General features: G+C 47.3%; 1 protein-coding gene across 2 annotated transcripts in view; it reads left to right on the plus strand.

Annotated features, from left to right (window-relative positions):
* Positions 1-15,262, plus strand: part of KCNIP1 (potassium voltage-gated channel interacting protein 1) — a 408,536-nt gene that overhangs the window by 52,839 nt on the left and 340,435 nt on the right. The gene's annotated exons all lie outside the window — the stretch shown is intronic.

The raw sequence follows: 15,262 nt of genomic DNA on the forward strand, positions 1-15,262 counted from the left end.
CATCACAGAGCGCTGAGCTGAGCTCCCGGTGCTGTACAGCAGCTTCCGCTAGCTCGGTGCTCTACACGTGGTGGTGTGTATATATATCCATGCTGCACTCTGCATTCGTCCCAGCCTCTCCTCCCCTCACTCTATCCACAAGTCTTTTCCCTACATCTGCGCCTCTACTTCTGCCCTGCAAGCAGGTCCATCCGTACCGGAAACATTGTACTGTCACTGCCCCCGGCTTCTTGAAGAATGCATTCACCACTCTCACCACAGCTCTTGTCAAAAAGGCTCCATTGAAAAAGAGGAGCAGACCAAAGCTTTGCTCAGCCTGTGGGGCTTTGTGTGAGAATTTTAAATAAAGATGAAGGTGATATGAGGAGAGGCTGGCTGCTCTGAAACATTTCAGTCCCGGAACATCTGGGCTCTGGAAGGCGAGTGAGCCTGGTCTCTAACAGTGCACCCCGCCCCGGGTGCACAGGTAAGGGTTGGCAGAGGGGGCCCCAAGGGGTAGCTGGTGAGGCAAGTAGGTTTTGAGGCATAAGCTACCCTCACAGCCAAAGAAGTAGAGGAGCAGAGTGGGGAGAGCCTGTGTTCTAGGCAGCCAGCAATCACGGCTCCGCTCATCTTTAGACTCAGCGTTGTTGCTAACACACCCGGGTTGCCCAGATCAGGTGAGAGGCAGGTCATACACCCTAGTCCATCTGCTACTCAAGACCATGCCGTTCCTTCTCCACCGTGTCATCTCCTGGAGCTGACATCTCAAACCGGATGGCATCATTCAGTGGCCCTCTTGATAGGGGACAGGTTCCCAGCCCATACAAATCCTTATGGAGACTCTCTGAGGACCTGCCTTCAGGGTCTTGAGACCCCAATGGGTCGTCCTTAGGATTTAGAACCTGGGTCCTCAAGGCATACGTCAATTTCCCTGCCCCACTGTTCTTAGCAAACCTTCAAGACTAAGCCAGTCTCCATCCCCTTAAATTCCTACCCACTTTGCTCTCAGCTCCAGTGACTCGGGGATAAAAGAGCCCCGGGACTGAGCTGGGCAGGGCAGAGACATGCAGCTGTTATGCACACAGACGCCAGACCCACCTCTGCCACCAGAGCCACCAGGGGGCAGGGGTGGGTGAGTTATGCCCTGAGCAAGGCATAACCCAACCTGGGATGGCACGGGGGCTGGCACTCAGTGCTCCTGACACCAACCTGTGGTCACGGGGCCCCTACCCAGAGAACAGTAGGTCTTACATCATTTCTAGAAAAGACCCACATGTGCCAGCCATGGCTGGCTGCTGCCAGGAGCTAGGTTATTTGGCTGAGCTTCATTCCCTCATTGTGCCTCAATATCTTCATCTGAAACATGGAAAAAATAACATACTTCTCAGAGGTAAGCACGTTGTTGTGAAGGTTTGAACGGTGGATACCTGCAGAGCATTTGGAATAGTGTCTAACGCATAGGAAATGTTCAAAGACGTGCGGGAAGTATCAAAGGATTAGCCAGAGTACCTGACCAGCATTTTTGAAAGACAGTTTTGTTGAAGGCCAAGACTCCGTGGCATTATCCAATTCTACAATTTTTTGTTCTAAGTTCCAATGTACCCACCAGAAATCCAGAAAGACCGCAAGCAGGTCCAAGAGCCCTGACTGCCAGCCGCCCCAAGCAGGTCCCCTGAGTCCTGCACATAGGGAACTGCGTGTCCTTCCCACACCCTGAGATGGAAAAGGAAATCCGGCTTTTTTTTTTTTTTTTAGCTCATCTTCTGTTTTGGACCAATGAAAAGAAAGGCACTTTAATAGCCCTGAGGAAAGGGAACTGCCGTTGTTTCCCCAGGCTGCTCTCTCAGCCCAGAGGTCAGACGGGATTAATAAGGATGCTATAAATGCAAACTGTAGCCCATATCTCTGTGGGCAAAGTGTTCTGATTTGAGAGGAAGGGAGAAAAATTAAAATGGGAAAATATATGTTGTTCAAATGAAAATAGAAAGGAAGAACCTAATGGAATCTAAATGAGTCTGAGAAATTCCGCTGGCAGGATATTGAGGTTGGCTCAACACAGCTCCACTAAGGTGCCTGGTGGCTGGTGAACTGGGGCCCTGAACGCAATCACGTTCAGCTTCCCAGTTGGCCTCATTCCTCTTCCAAAGTCCTGTCCATGGGCTTTAGTGCTGCTGTTTGGGGATGACAGATAATTGTATTTATCAGGCTTTCTCTCAAGGCAAATGTATATGGTCACCCACCCAAAAAATGTGTATATATTGGCCACATCACTCGGCATGCAGCTCTTAGTTCCCAGACCAGGGATCGTGGACCCTGCATTCGGAGTCTTAACCATTGGACTGCCAGGGAAGTCTCCAACAAGTATTAATGAAGTATCTTCTCTGTCCCCGACCCCAACAGGCGCCGGTGATTCAGGGGAGCAAAGCCGGCTCTGGGCCACCCTCAGGGAGCACACAGACCTACTGTGTGGCCAGTGAAAGGATGAGGCTTATTTCCTGTGCTCCGCATGGGTGCTGGTGCTGGAGCTCTTGGCAGCATTTGCTCGCTTCTCCTAGCATCGCCCTCCACCCCTGCCAGGAGGCATGTGATTACAATGCCTATTTTACAGATGAGGAAGCTGAGGTGCAAAGAGGTGCAGGAACCACCACACAGCCAGTATGTGGTAGGGCCAGGGTTAGAACCCAGGGGTGTTGTGACTCTGAAGACTAAGTTCTCACCCATCTTGCAGACAGCTGTTCTGATGGAAGAGGGCAAAGGAGCAATGTGTGTGCGTCTGTCTGTCTCTGTGTCTGTGTATCTATGTACACATGTGCTTGTGTGTGTGGCAATGGCTCTGAGTCTACCTTAAATAAGCACTCCTGGAAGACTTCCTGGAGGAGGTGATGTCTAGTGTAGTCCTAAAGGAAAGGGCTTGAGAGCCAGGCTGGGGGATTTTATCAAGTGTTTTTTGAGCAGAGGTGACGCATGATCATATCCTCAACAAACAGATATTTAACTAGCAAACATGTGCCAGATAATCTATAAGGCAGAGAGAATTGCAAAGATCTAATATAAGATGTAGTCCCTACCTTCTAGCTTCACTCTAGCTCGAAAGATGAGACACGGAAATATTTTAAAAAGAATTAGTGATAGTGTTAATAAATTTATGCTAAGTATCAAGCAGAGACCAGGTGCTGTGGGAGGTAAGACGGGGCAGTGAACTACACTCTGGGCTGATTAAGGAGACTCGACGGGAAGGTGGATGGGAAGGACACCTGGGACCCAGAAGGAGCTGGGACCCAGTTTTTCCATTTGGGGATCTCCCGTGTTTAGCAGACAGTCTGCTTCTAGCAAGTGCTGATGTGTGCTTGTTGAATGAATCAAGGCTGTGTCCAGTGAAAGTAAAGGAGATGCGGCTAAGACGTAAGATGTAACTCAGTGTCTAGAGTCTCTTAGGGATGGTGGCCACTGAGCTTCTAGCCACCCATGACGTGCAGTTCAGTTAACCTGTGACCCCACCCATCAGTTTTCAGCTTTTTAGATTTTCCAGAGCCAGACACCGGAGAAGGCAATGTCACCCCATTCCAGTACTCTTGCTGGAAAATTCCATGGATGGAGGAGCCTGGTGGGCTGCAGTCCATGGGGTTGCAGAGTCAGACACAACTGAGCGACTTCCCTTTCACTTTTCACTTTCATGCATTGGAGAAGGAAATGGCAACCCACTCCAGTGTTCTTGCCCGGAGAATCCCAGAGACGGAGGAGCCTGGTGGGCTGCCGTCTATGGGGTCACACAGAGTCGGACATGACTGAAGTGACTTAGCAGCAGCAGCAGAGCCAGACACACATGCTGTGTGCTGACAAGTGAGTAGGCTCTGTGCTGGGGCACAGCAGGAGAAAAGGTGGGGTTTGATAGAGGAAGTCTGTGGGGTCGGAGGGAGGAAGCCGGGGCTTTCCTGTGCGCAAGCAAGAACCACCAAGGTCTCCGAGCATTCAAGTAGTGGAAGGTAAAAAGAAAATCGGGGAAGATTCATCTGGCTCTAAGCAAAACACGCTGAGTGGGAGAAAGGAAAGAGGAAAATGCTGTGAGAGAGTGCTTCAGGAAGCGACTCCTACCATTTAATATGTGCAGATCCTTTGATCCAGAAATTTTATTTCCGGACGTTTGGACATTTTCCCCAAAACACTTTCCGGAGGACCTTGCTGTGGAGGATAGACCACACTGGCAAGCTCTAGGGGTGCAGTGGGCAAGCCAGCCCCCACAAAGGATCCTTGCCTTTTCTCTTCCCCTCTAGCCTCTGGGCCGCACACCAGCTGTTCACTCTGCCCAAGATACTTTCCCTCACCCAGGGACGTAACCCCCACCTTCCCATCTCTGCCCAAATGCCCCCTTCTCAGTGACGCGTCCCTGACTACCCACTCTATCTTCCTAGCCTGCCGCTTTATTTTCCTCCCATCACATATAACCATCCGACATACCCTGTATTTTGCTTATTTCTCTGTTTGTACCACCCCCTACTCATGTGCCCACTAGCATGTAAAATAGACAAGTGGAATTGTCCTTTTGCCCACTCTCCCCCCCCCACCGCGCCCAGTGCAGAGCAGTACCTGGCACAGAGTAGCGTGCAGAGTTAGTCGCTCAGTCATGCACACAGGGTAAATGTTCAATAAAGATTTATGAATGAGGGAATGAATGAGTGATGGGTGAGTGGATCTGTGAGTGTGCAGCTCGCATAGGAGTACAACTTGGGCACCAGGGAGTGGCCAGGGCAGCACCTGGCCACTTGCCGGACTGCAGGGTCACAGCATGGGGAGGCTGGCCTGGGTACCTCAAGGGCCTGCTGGATGGGGGTCAGGAGGCAGAGCTGCAGTTGTTGTCGTTCAGTCACTAAGTCATGTCCGACTCTTTCGCAATCCCATGAACTGTAGCCCTCCAGGCTCCGCTGTCCATGGGATTTTCCAGGCAAGAATACTGGAGTCAACTGCCATTTCCTTCTCCAGGGGATCTTCCCCGCCCAGGGATCAAACTCACCCCTGCAACGGCAGGCATATTCTTTACCACTGAGCCACCAGGGAAGCCCTAGAGCTGCCATGGACACTTTCAGTTAATCATGCCTGACTTAGGCACTCAGTGGGGTCATTTCCTGTCATAATGAACCTTTCTAAACATGGGAAATAGATGAGGAAACAGTGGAAACAGCGTCAGACTTTATTTTTTGGGGCTCCAAAATCACTGCAGTTGGTGATTGCAGCCATGAAATTAAAAGACACTTACTCCTTGGAAGGAAAGTTATGACCAACCTAGATAGCATATTCAAAAGCAGAGACATTACTTTGCCAACAAAGGTCCGTCTAGTCAAGGCTATGATTTTTCCAGTGGTCATGTATGGATGTGAGAGTTGGACTGTGAAGAAAGCTGAGAGCCGAAGAAATGATGCTTTTGAACTGTGGTGTTGGAGAAGACTCTTGAGAGTCCCTTGGACTGCAAGGAGATCCAACCAGTCCATTCTGAAGGAGATCAGCCCTGGGTGTTCTTTGGAAGGAATGATGCTAAAGCTGAAACTTTAGTACTTTGGCGACCTCATAAGAAGAGTTGACTCATCGGAAAAGACTCTGATGCTGGGAGGGATTGGGGGCAGGAGGAGAAGGGGACGACAGAGGATGAGATGGCTGGATGGCATCACTGACTCGATGGACATGAGTCTGAGTGAACTTCGGGAGTTGGTGATGGACAGGGAGGCTTGGCGTGCTGGGATTCATGGATCACAAAGAGTCGGACACGACTGTGCGACTGAACTGAACTGAACTGAAAACATAGCCACATGTAATTAAGATGTCACAGTGCTTATATTGCAGCTGTGTTGTGTGAGAACAATTGTAGCTCTGCCTCCTGACCCCCAGCCAGTGGGGCCTTGAGGTACCCAGGCCAGCCTCCCCATGCTGTGACCCTGCAGTCCAGCAAGTGGCCAGAACACAGAAGGAGGCTTCCAGACCTTAAGTCAGAAGATATCCCAAATATCTGCCCATGTACCTCTTGGGCAAAGCCCTTCACTTCTCTGAGCCTCAGTCTTCTCATCTGTGAAAGGGGAATAATACTGAGAGGGTAACAGGCAGGAAGCCCAGGGGTCTCCAAACAGAGGAAATAGGCTGCAAGTGTCGGACATTTTTTATCTCTCTCTTAAGCGGCAGGAGGAGGCAAACTAGTATTACATTTTTCCCCTTCTCGATACACATTTAAAAGGAGGTTTCTCTTAAAATTCTGTGTCGCCTTAGTGACACCTGGTTCCACTTGAACCTAACTTTTCTCAAACCTTGAGCTAGCCTGTGCATTTTTCTTATGGAAATGTTTGTCTTAAGCTATGTTAACGTGCCATGTATTTACCCTAGTCTGTCTTCAACTCGGTTCCGCCTAAAGGATCAGAACCCACTTGACAAACCAGTATGTTATACTCATATTGTTCTCCTAATCTATGTTAATGAAACAGTATATTTGTATGGAAATCTGTCTTTCTTCAAGATTCCTATCAATCGTTTTATGGTTTTATGACCCCAGGAAGACTCACCTGGTGCCAAGGTTATCTCAAAATGCATCTTGTGGGTGAGGGGCCTGGTGCCATTCTCTGAGTTTTGAGACATTTCCTTTCTTTAATTAGCAGACTGGTAGTAGCTATATAACATACAGCTAAAGACTAGCGGGGGTATTCTTTCTGCCCCCTTCTGATGTCTATGTCAGAAGCTTTCTCTATAATCAAACTTTTATTAATAAAACTCTATAATAAAGCTTTCTCTTTAATAAAACTTATTACACAAAAGTTCTGAGCTATCAAGCCTCGTCTCTGGCCCCAGATTGAATTCTTCTCCCTGGAGGCCAAGAATCCTGGCGTCTTTGGTGGTTCAGCAACAACCTTTCAATACTAGGAGTTGTGTTGCAGGGTGCTATGAAGATCAAGGAATAAACGGAAATGAGATAGATTTGAGAATGTCACACAAATATAACCAAACAGTATGTGATTATTATATGAAAGAGGCCAGGTTGTACCATAATTAGTTTATGAGTGAGGGCGTGTCTGATACCAGTGAGGATGAGGGGAGAGTGGTATGTGGAACAGACAGAGGGGACGCTTCCTGGACTTAAACTTTGAATCTCAGTCCACAGTGACCAATGCGAGTGGTCTTTCTGTAACTATTTTCTTCCTCTTCAGGTTCTGACTGCAAACGCTGATCAGAACTGTTTCAGAATTTCCTGGTGGACTAAAACTTTCTCAATGTTTTGTTTTCACTTATTTTGTTTTGTGCTTATATTTGGGAAACCCTGAGAAAGAGAAGGAAGGAGATGGGCCCAGGTGTTACCCACCAGAGTTCTTGATCTCCTTGAAGTCAACAGAAATTGACTAGAGGCTAGACAAGAAATTCAACAGGTTTCTTTGCTTACTCACTCCCTGAGGCAGGGTGAGCTTGTTTTTTATATGGTGTGAGGGTAGGGGGCTGTCCAGAGGTCTGGCAAGAGAGGTGGCTTAGGTGCTTTGCCCACCCCTTAGGTGGTATTGAGTACACTGCTTTTTCTCCAGCCTCTTTGGAAGTGGCAGTTGGGCTTTTTTGGTCTCTTTGTGTCTTTTGTCCAGAATTTGCCTTAACTGTGCATGCATGCAGTTATTTTTGGTCCCATATAGTTTCTTTGTATTTTGTTGCTCAAGGAGAGGGATGTCCAGATGCAAGCACTGTGGCAAAGGGTCCCAGGCCTGTCTCACAGGGACTGAGCCCCTTCGAAGAAAGTGACTTATCTAGAGCACAAAGACGGTGACAGTCTGAAGTGGGCAAAGGATGGGGAAGGGGCAGGGCAGTGGTCAGCAGAAGGGAGTGTCCAGCCCTCCTTTGCCGCCTTTGGGCCATGAGAACCATACTGTGCAGGAGCCTGGAACTGGTCCTGAAAAGGGTGGGGAGACTGGGCGTGGGGAGGCTCCACGCTCTTCAGTGTCTAATGTTGCATGCTCAGTTGTCTGACTCGACAGCCCCTTGGACTGCTGCCTGCCAGGCTCCTCTGTCCATGGAATCCTCCAGGCAATTATACTAGAGAGGGTTGCCATTTCCCACTCCAGGGCATCTCCCTGACCCAGGGACTGAACCTGAGTCTCTTGCAACTCCTGCCTTGGCAGGCAGGTTCTTTACCATTAGTGCCATCTGAGAAGCATTCAGTGTTGCTCCTAGAGCCCAACTCACTCCTCATGTCTGATCTGCCTTCAGCTCCAGGGCTCCTTGTCCTGCCCAGTTTTACCTTGCCCAGCCCTTTGAATGTGACTTGTAAATAAAAATATGTAAAAACGGTCTGGCTGTGCCCCAGGGACCTGTCCTCACCCAAAGGAGTCAAAAGCGACCAACTGACTCAGAGCCAATTGCCTCTCTCTCCTGTGGGAAAATCAATAGACCGTAGCCATTTATGCGTCCAGAATGTACTCCTAATCTTATCTAACATATCCTCGACTATTCCTGAACTGAGGTTTTATAAAAACAGTTGTACAAGTTGAAAATGGGGAATAAATGGTCTAATGCAAAAGAGAGCCAGAAAACAAAAAAGTTTCATCCTCATGGTAACTAAGATCTGCTGACTCCAAGTGCTTAGAGCTCTGCATTGGGAAGAACTGTGAGGCTGGGTCCAGAATTCTGTACATCCAATCAAGATTTCTGGTATCGATTAGCAATGCCTGCCCCAGGCAAGGGTTGGGGAACTGAGATATATATGTCACATATAACAGATGCTTCTTATATCTCCCAATCTATTGTGAGACGGGCAGTCAACCTAATGACAGTTTTTCCTCCATAACCCCATATTAAATATTAAACATAAATGTTGATTATTGGATAGATCCAGGTTTAAACTTACAAATATAAAATGCGGGACTTCCCATGATCGTGGTCCCAGGGTGGTCCCGTGGTTAAGAATCCGCCTGCTCATGCAGGGGACACAGGTTTGATCTCTGGTCTGGGAAGAGTCCACATGCCTTGGAGCAGCTAAGCCGGTGTGCCGCCAGCAGCTACTGAACCCGCATACCCTAGAACCTGTGCTCGGCACAAGAGCAACCACCGCAATGGGCAGCGTGTGCACCACAGCAGAGACCCCGCACAGCAATAGACAAAGGCAAACTTAAAATAAAAGCAATAAAATGTAAATAAAACGTGTGTGTGTTTTTGAAAGAAAAAATACTATTATTCACTATTCTTTCTGTACTAAAATTGGCTCAAGCATTTCAACCAGAAATTCGATGAATATTCTTTGGAATATATTCTTTTGAATATTTTAATCCACCCAGGCTTTCTCACTCTGGCTGCTTCTTGCTTCTGTGCACAGCAAAAAAAGAGAAGCGATGGAAGTGGGGAGGAGTTCTCCCATGTGTAACGCCTGACACGTAGTAGGTGCTCAACAAATACTTGTAAAATCGATTTTGAATGATGAACTCAGTCTCGGTGTGTTTTTCCATGATTCCTAAGAGTTGTCACTTTAGCACAATTTTGGTGTAATGTGTTATCTACTGTCATAATTTTTTTTTCTCTGTAAGTAGACATGTTAGCTGTTAATTGGTTTTCTGAGTGAGGGGATGGGCTGGATGGAGGGAATTATTCCACCTCTGCATTTGCTTGGTCATTCATTATCTGTGTCTCCCTCATATTTCCCCTCAGATGCTCCTCATCCTTGGATCCCTAATCTTATAGCCCAGGATTCTCGACCTCAGCTCTGTGATATTTGGGCTGAGATCATTCTTTCTCGTGGGGGCCTGACCTGTGCCTTGTGTGACCCTCAGCTCTGTGATATTTGGGTTGAGATCATTCTTTCTCGTGGGGCCTATCCTATGCCTTGTGCATACCTACTAGGTAGCCTCTCATGCATACCTACTAGGTAGCTACCCGCAGTAACAATACCAAATCGTGACAACCAAAAATATTCCCAGACATTGCCAAGTGATCCCGTTTTTGTTCAGTCACTAAGTCGTGTCTGACTCTTTGCAACCTTATGGACTACAGCACGCCAGGCTTTCCTGTCCTTCACTATCTCCTGGGTTTGTTCAAATGCATGTCCATTGAGTCTGTGATGCCATCCAACCATCTCATCCTCTGTGGCCCCCTTCTCCTCCTGCCCTAAATCTTTCCCAGCATCTGGGGGACAAAATTTCCCAGATCAGAGACTACTGCTTTTGTCTCCTCAGGAACATGACTGGTTTCTTTTGAGCAATCTCAGCGTTAATGTCACCTTCTCGGGGGCCTCTGACCACATGGTCCAACCCCAGCATCAGGGCTCACTTCTCACCACCAGGCCCCATCTCTCTGCAGAACCCTTGTCTCTCTGTAATTTCCTGGCACGGATGTCTGTTTGCTGTCTGCCTGTCCCCACTGGAATGTGAGCTCCATCAGGGGCCTGTTCTATTGCCTTGCTCTCCATCCCAGGGCCCAGGAGTGCCTGACACTTAGTGAGCTCTTGATAAATCGTAGTGAATGGATGAAGGCAAGGAGGAAGTGATCAGGGAAGACTGTCTTTGGAGGTGATATCTCTATGACATGAGGTTGCCAGGCATGGGAAGTTAGAGGAGGAGAATTCCAGGCAGAGGGAATAGACATTACCAAGCTGGTAGGCAGGAATGGGTTTGGCATGGGGAAGGTTGATAGAAAGGAAAGGAAGAAGCGGGTAAGAGGAGAGGGGCCAAGAGCCAAACGTATCCTGATTAAGAGGCCCTGGAGACCAGGATGAGAAGTGAAGACTTCATTTTTAAAGGGACAGCAAACCCTCGGAGACCCCCCGAGTGCCCCCAAAGTCTGTCCCCGGCCTTGTAGCAACTTCTCCCCTCTCCTTGTCCTCCAGCCTCACTATGAGCAGGTTGGGGAGGATTCTTAAATCTACTCTGAACTCTTGAGGCTGAAGCAAAAGCCGACGTGGTTCCTGAGTCACCTCTCACAGCGGGAGAGTCCTTCTGTCTGGGTGGCAAAGATGCTTGGGTCACTCTGCTCTCAGTCAAAGCTGGCCTTGAACTTGCTTGGACCTGCCCTTCCTTAGTCATCTACGTGTGTGTGTGTGTGTGTGTGAGAGAGAGAGAGAGAGAGAGATGTGTGTGTGTGCATGCTCTGTCAGTTGGGCCCGCCCATTTGCAGTCCCACGCCCCATGGACTGTAGCCCGCCAGGTTCCTCTGTCCACAGGATTTCCCAGGCAAGAATACTGAAGCAGAGTTTCCTCCTCCAGGGAATCTTCCCCACCCAGGGATTCGAATCCACATCTCCTGCATCTCCTACATTGCAGGCCAACTTTTTTTTTTTTTTTTTTTTTATCGCTAAGCTACCTGGGAAGCCCCTAGAGCTCTTGGGTTATGTCAGTTCTATCTTGTCAGAGCTGCCCGCCTGACTTTGTACCACAACACTATGGCTGGTCTAGTATTGAAAGTCTTTAAGGAAAAAGAACTGCATTTAGAACTTCCCTGGTGGTCCAAAGGCTGAGACTCCGTGCTTGCAATGCAGGGGGCCTGGTGTTCAATTCTTGGTCAAGGAACTAGATCCCAGATGCTGCAACTAAGAGTTCTCAAGCCACAGACAAGATCAATTGCAGCCACATAAATAAATTAATAGAAATAAATATTAAAAAATAAAACAGCTACATTTATGCATTTAATGAACCACTTAATAGCTCCTAAAAATAATAACAATTAACTTTGTTTGGAATACTTACCAGGCCCTAGGCTCTGTTCTAAACACGTCACTCTGAATAACTCACTGAATCCTCACAGCAAACACATAAGGATCACACTAATATCATCATCCCCACTTTACAGATGAGGAAACTGAGGCCCAAAGAGGTTAAGTCATTTGCCTAGATTCATTAAGGATGCTAAGCCAGGTTTGGTCAAAAACATCCACATTCTAACCCTTATATTGTATTCTCTTTTTTAAATTTAATGCCAAAATATGTCACAACATCTTTTCAAATGAATATACTTTTTGCCTCAGCAGTTCTGCTTCTAGGAACTGAGCTTAAAGAGGTATAAATATTTAGCTACAGAAATGCAGTATTATTTAGAATGTAGAACACAACCCATATCTCCATTAAGAGGGATTATTTAAGTAAATTGTGGTGTCTCCATGTAAAAGAAACTGCTCAAAATGACACCTATTCATATGCACCAACCTAGAAAGACCTCTACACTCTATATTTTAACAGAAAAATCCAGAAAAAAAAGTGCACTTTTGTTAGCAGCTTTTGTCTGTGCAGCAGACTCCTAATGATTTTTAATTTCTTCTTTTTGCTGGTCTATAGTTTCTAATTTTCCAACAGTGAACATGTGCTACATTTGTAATAAGAAAGAAACCCAGTAAAAGTTATTGAATAAAAGAATAAACAGACAGAAGTCATGCTCTCCTGTGGAATTAGTGAACCTCATCCCCAACAAGAAGGGCTGTAGTTGCTTTGCTAGAACCTCCATTTGTCTCCCAGGGTCCACTCTCAGCCAATGGGAAGACGACTCAGGTGGTCAGAGTAGGGGAGAGCATGAGGTCACCCAGACAGGAGGTCACTTTCAGGGTGTCTGGCTCCACACAGCCTCTGTGTTCTGGGTTCTGGTGACCTCCCTGTCGCAGTGCAGGCAGCAAAGTCCTGAAGCCTCGCTTGTGTCAAAACACACCCCACTGACGCCTTTGTTGTTAGTCCTTTCGTGAATAAACCCTCCTCAAATTACTCAAATTTAGTGAAGCATCTGTTTCCTGTTGAGAATCTGGCTGACATTCTTACCTTATTTCACTCTTTCTCCCTGTCATCCATCCTGTGCTTGCGTGCTTGCTAAGTCGCTTCAGTTGCGACCAACTCTTTGGGACCCTATGGACCATAGCCCACCATGGGACTCTCCCGGCAAGAATACTAGAGTGGGTTGCTGTGCCTTCCTCCAGGGGGGTCTTCCTAGCCCAGGGATCAAGCCCGCGTGTCTTGCGTCTCCTGCACTGGCAGGGAGATTCTTTACCACCAGTGCCGCCCTTCCTTCATCCCGATTCCCCGCAATAAATGGCTCCCGATATCTGTCCAGCATGACCTTGCCTCCTGAGATCTGGTCTTGCCCATCAGACATCTTCATCTGGACAACCAGGGAACTCAGAAAATTCATCCTGCCACCCAACTTCTTAATCTATTCTTAAACTAAGTTCTCTCTCCCTTTCCATGGGCAGCATCCCTTTACTCTTGACCCACTGCAAACCTCAAAAGTATCTCTGTTTGCCTTTCTAACTTTTCTGTTTGACATCCTGAAGTCTAAAGATTAGGAAATCAACTTCAGCCACTGTCTTTCCCAAACAGCCCCCTCACACCAGTCCCCCAGCCCCCTCGCCCCTCTAGGCCTCCTTCTGGGCCGCCTCGCCTGCTGCCTCTCTCACCTCCCATCTGTCTTTGACCTGTGTTACGTGTGACTTCTGGCAAAGGGTACTTGAACTACAGCTCAGATCCCATATACTCCCCTACTCAGCCCAGTGAGACCAAAACCAAACACCTCAGCCTTCCACCCAGAGCTGGATTTCTCTCACACACATGCACACACCCTCATTAACAGTCTTCCTTCCCATCAAACTGAACCACTGAGTCTTTTTTTTTTTTTATTTTATGCAATATTTATTTTATATTCTACAGTAAAATTTACTTTTTGGCATTCAGTTCTATGAATTCTAGCACACGTATTAATTTGTGTAACTACGCCCTGTCAGGATTCAAAAGGATTCCATAACCCTAGTAAAGTTCCTCATGTAATTGCTTCACAGACACACCCTCTCCTCATACCAAACCTCTAGCAACTACTGAACTGTTCTCCATTACTATAGTTTCATCTGTTCAATAATGTCATATAAAGGAAATGATATAGAATGTTTTGAAACTGGCTCTTTCACTCAGCATAAAGCCTTTGAGATTTACCCAAGTTGTTGCATGTATAAACTGCATTCCTTTTTTTATTTTGGACTGATATTCCATTGTATGGATGGACTACTCTTTGCTGAATCACTGAGTCTACATAAGAAGGCAAGGCTTTGCTCACACTGGATGCTCCACTGGATCACTGCCCTCCACCATCCCAGGTGTCCCTCAAACACGGTCCCCAGCCCTGGTGTTCTTTCCTACAAAGAACCAGTTCCTCCTTCCTCATCCCATAGTCCCGTGTATGTGTGTCTCTCTTGGAAGAGATCATCTTTCAGCAGTCATTAGGATGAATGTCTTGATTGAGACTGCTCTCCTTGAGACCGGTGGCCATTTTCACTTGTCTTTGTATCCCATGAGCTCAGCCAAAGGTCTTGGTCAGAGCCCGTTCAAAATCTGTGTGGTTGCCGAATAAATGGACCTTCCCATTCTACAGTGTAAAAGGAAGGAAGGGAGATGTCATCAGGACAGGACAGCAGAGGCAGACCCCAGCGCCAACCTCTGCAAAGGTAAATCACGGCCAGTCCTCAGGAGAGTGGACACAGAGGTCTTGGAGAGATGTGGAGGTTCCACATCAGATGAGGAGCTACGGACCAAGGCAGGGCCATGATACTGCCGGCTATTTAAGCAGTGACCAGACAGGTAAAGGAACAAAGTTGGCTGGAGAAAGCAATTAAATGACCAGCACCCCACTCTCCCCCACCAGCCCATTGCCGTCATCTGCATGACCTCCCCAACTTACATGTTACCCTTGGGACAAGGAAGTAGATGGATTTGAACATAATTCTGAAATGACTGAATTTACCTGAAAGTTATTAACCTGAATTTTTTTTCTTCAAGCAAAAGTTTGGCTCAGAGTCAGAAATTGCATGAAATTATGGTGGCTTAGCTGGCAAAGAATCTGCCTGCCATGTGGGAGACCTGGGCTCGATCCCTGGGTTGGGAAGATGCCCTGGAGAAGGGAACTCCAATAAAGTCCTTCATGTAATTGCTTCACAGACAAACACTCTACTCTAGCAACTACTCGCTCTAGCAACTACTGATCTGGTCTCCATCACTATAATTTGCTCCAGTTTTCTGGCCTGGAGAATTCCACGGACTATGGTCCATGGGGTCGCAAAGAGCCAGACACGTCTGAGCAACTTTCACATCATGTCACTTAGAAAAGAAAGCAGTCATCTTGCATATGTGAGTTACTTGATTCTTTTATATATAAAATTATGCACTTATACCATGTGAGGGAGCAATTACACATGACCTCTTTTAATTAGAGAGACCATATAATTTACTGCTGTAATTGGGACAATTCTGAAATGGAAGGGATGCTATTAATAACTGCATTGGGATGCAGGCCCGAGCAAACCATGACTTCCGATTATACTTCA

The sequence above is a fragment of the Bos javanicus genome, chromosome 20 (genome assembly GCF_032452875.1).
Source record: "Bos javanicus breed banteng chromosome 20, ARS-OSU_banteng_1.0, whole genome shotgun sequence".
Taxonomy (NCBI): Eukaryota; Metazoa; Chordata; class Mammalia; order Artiodactyla; family Bovidae; genus Bos; species Bos javanicus.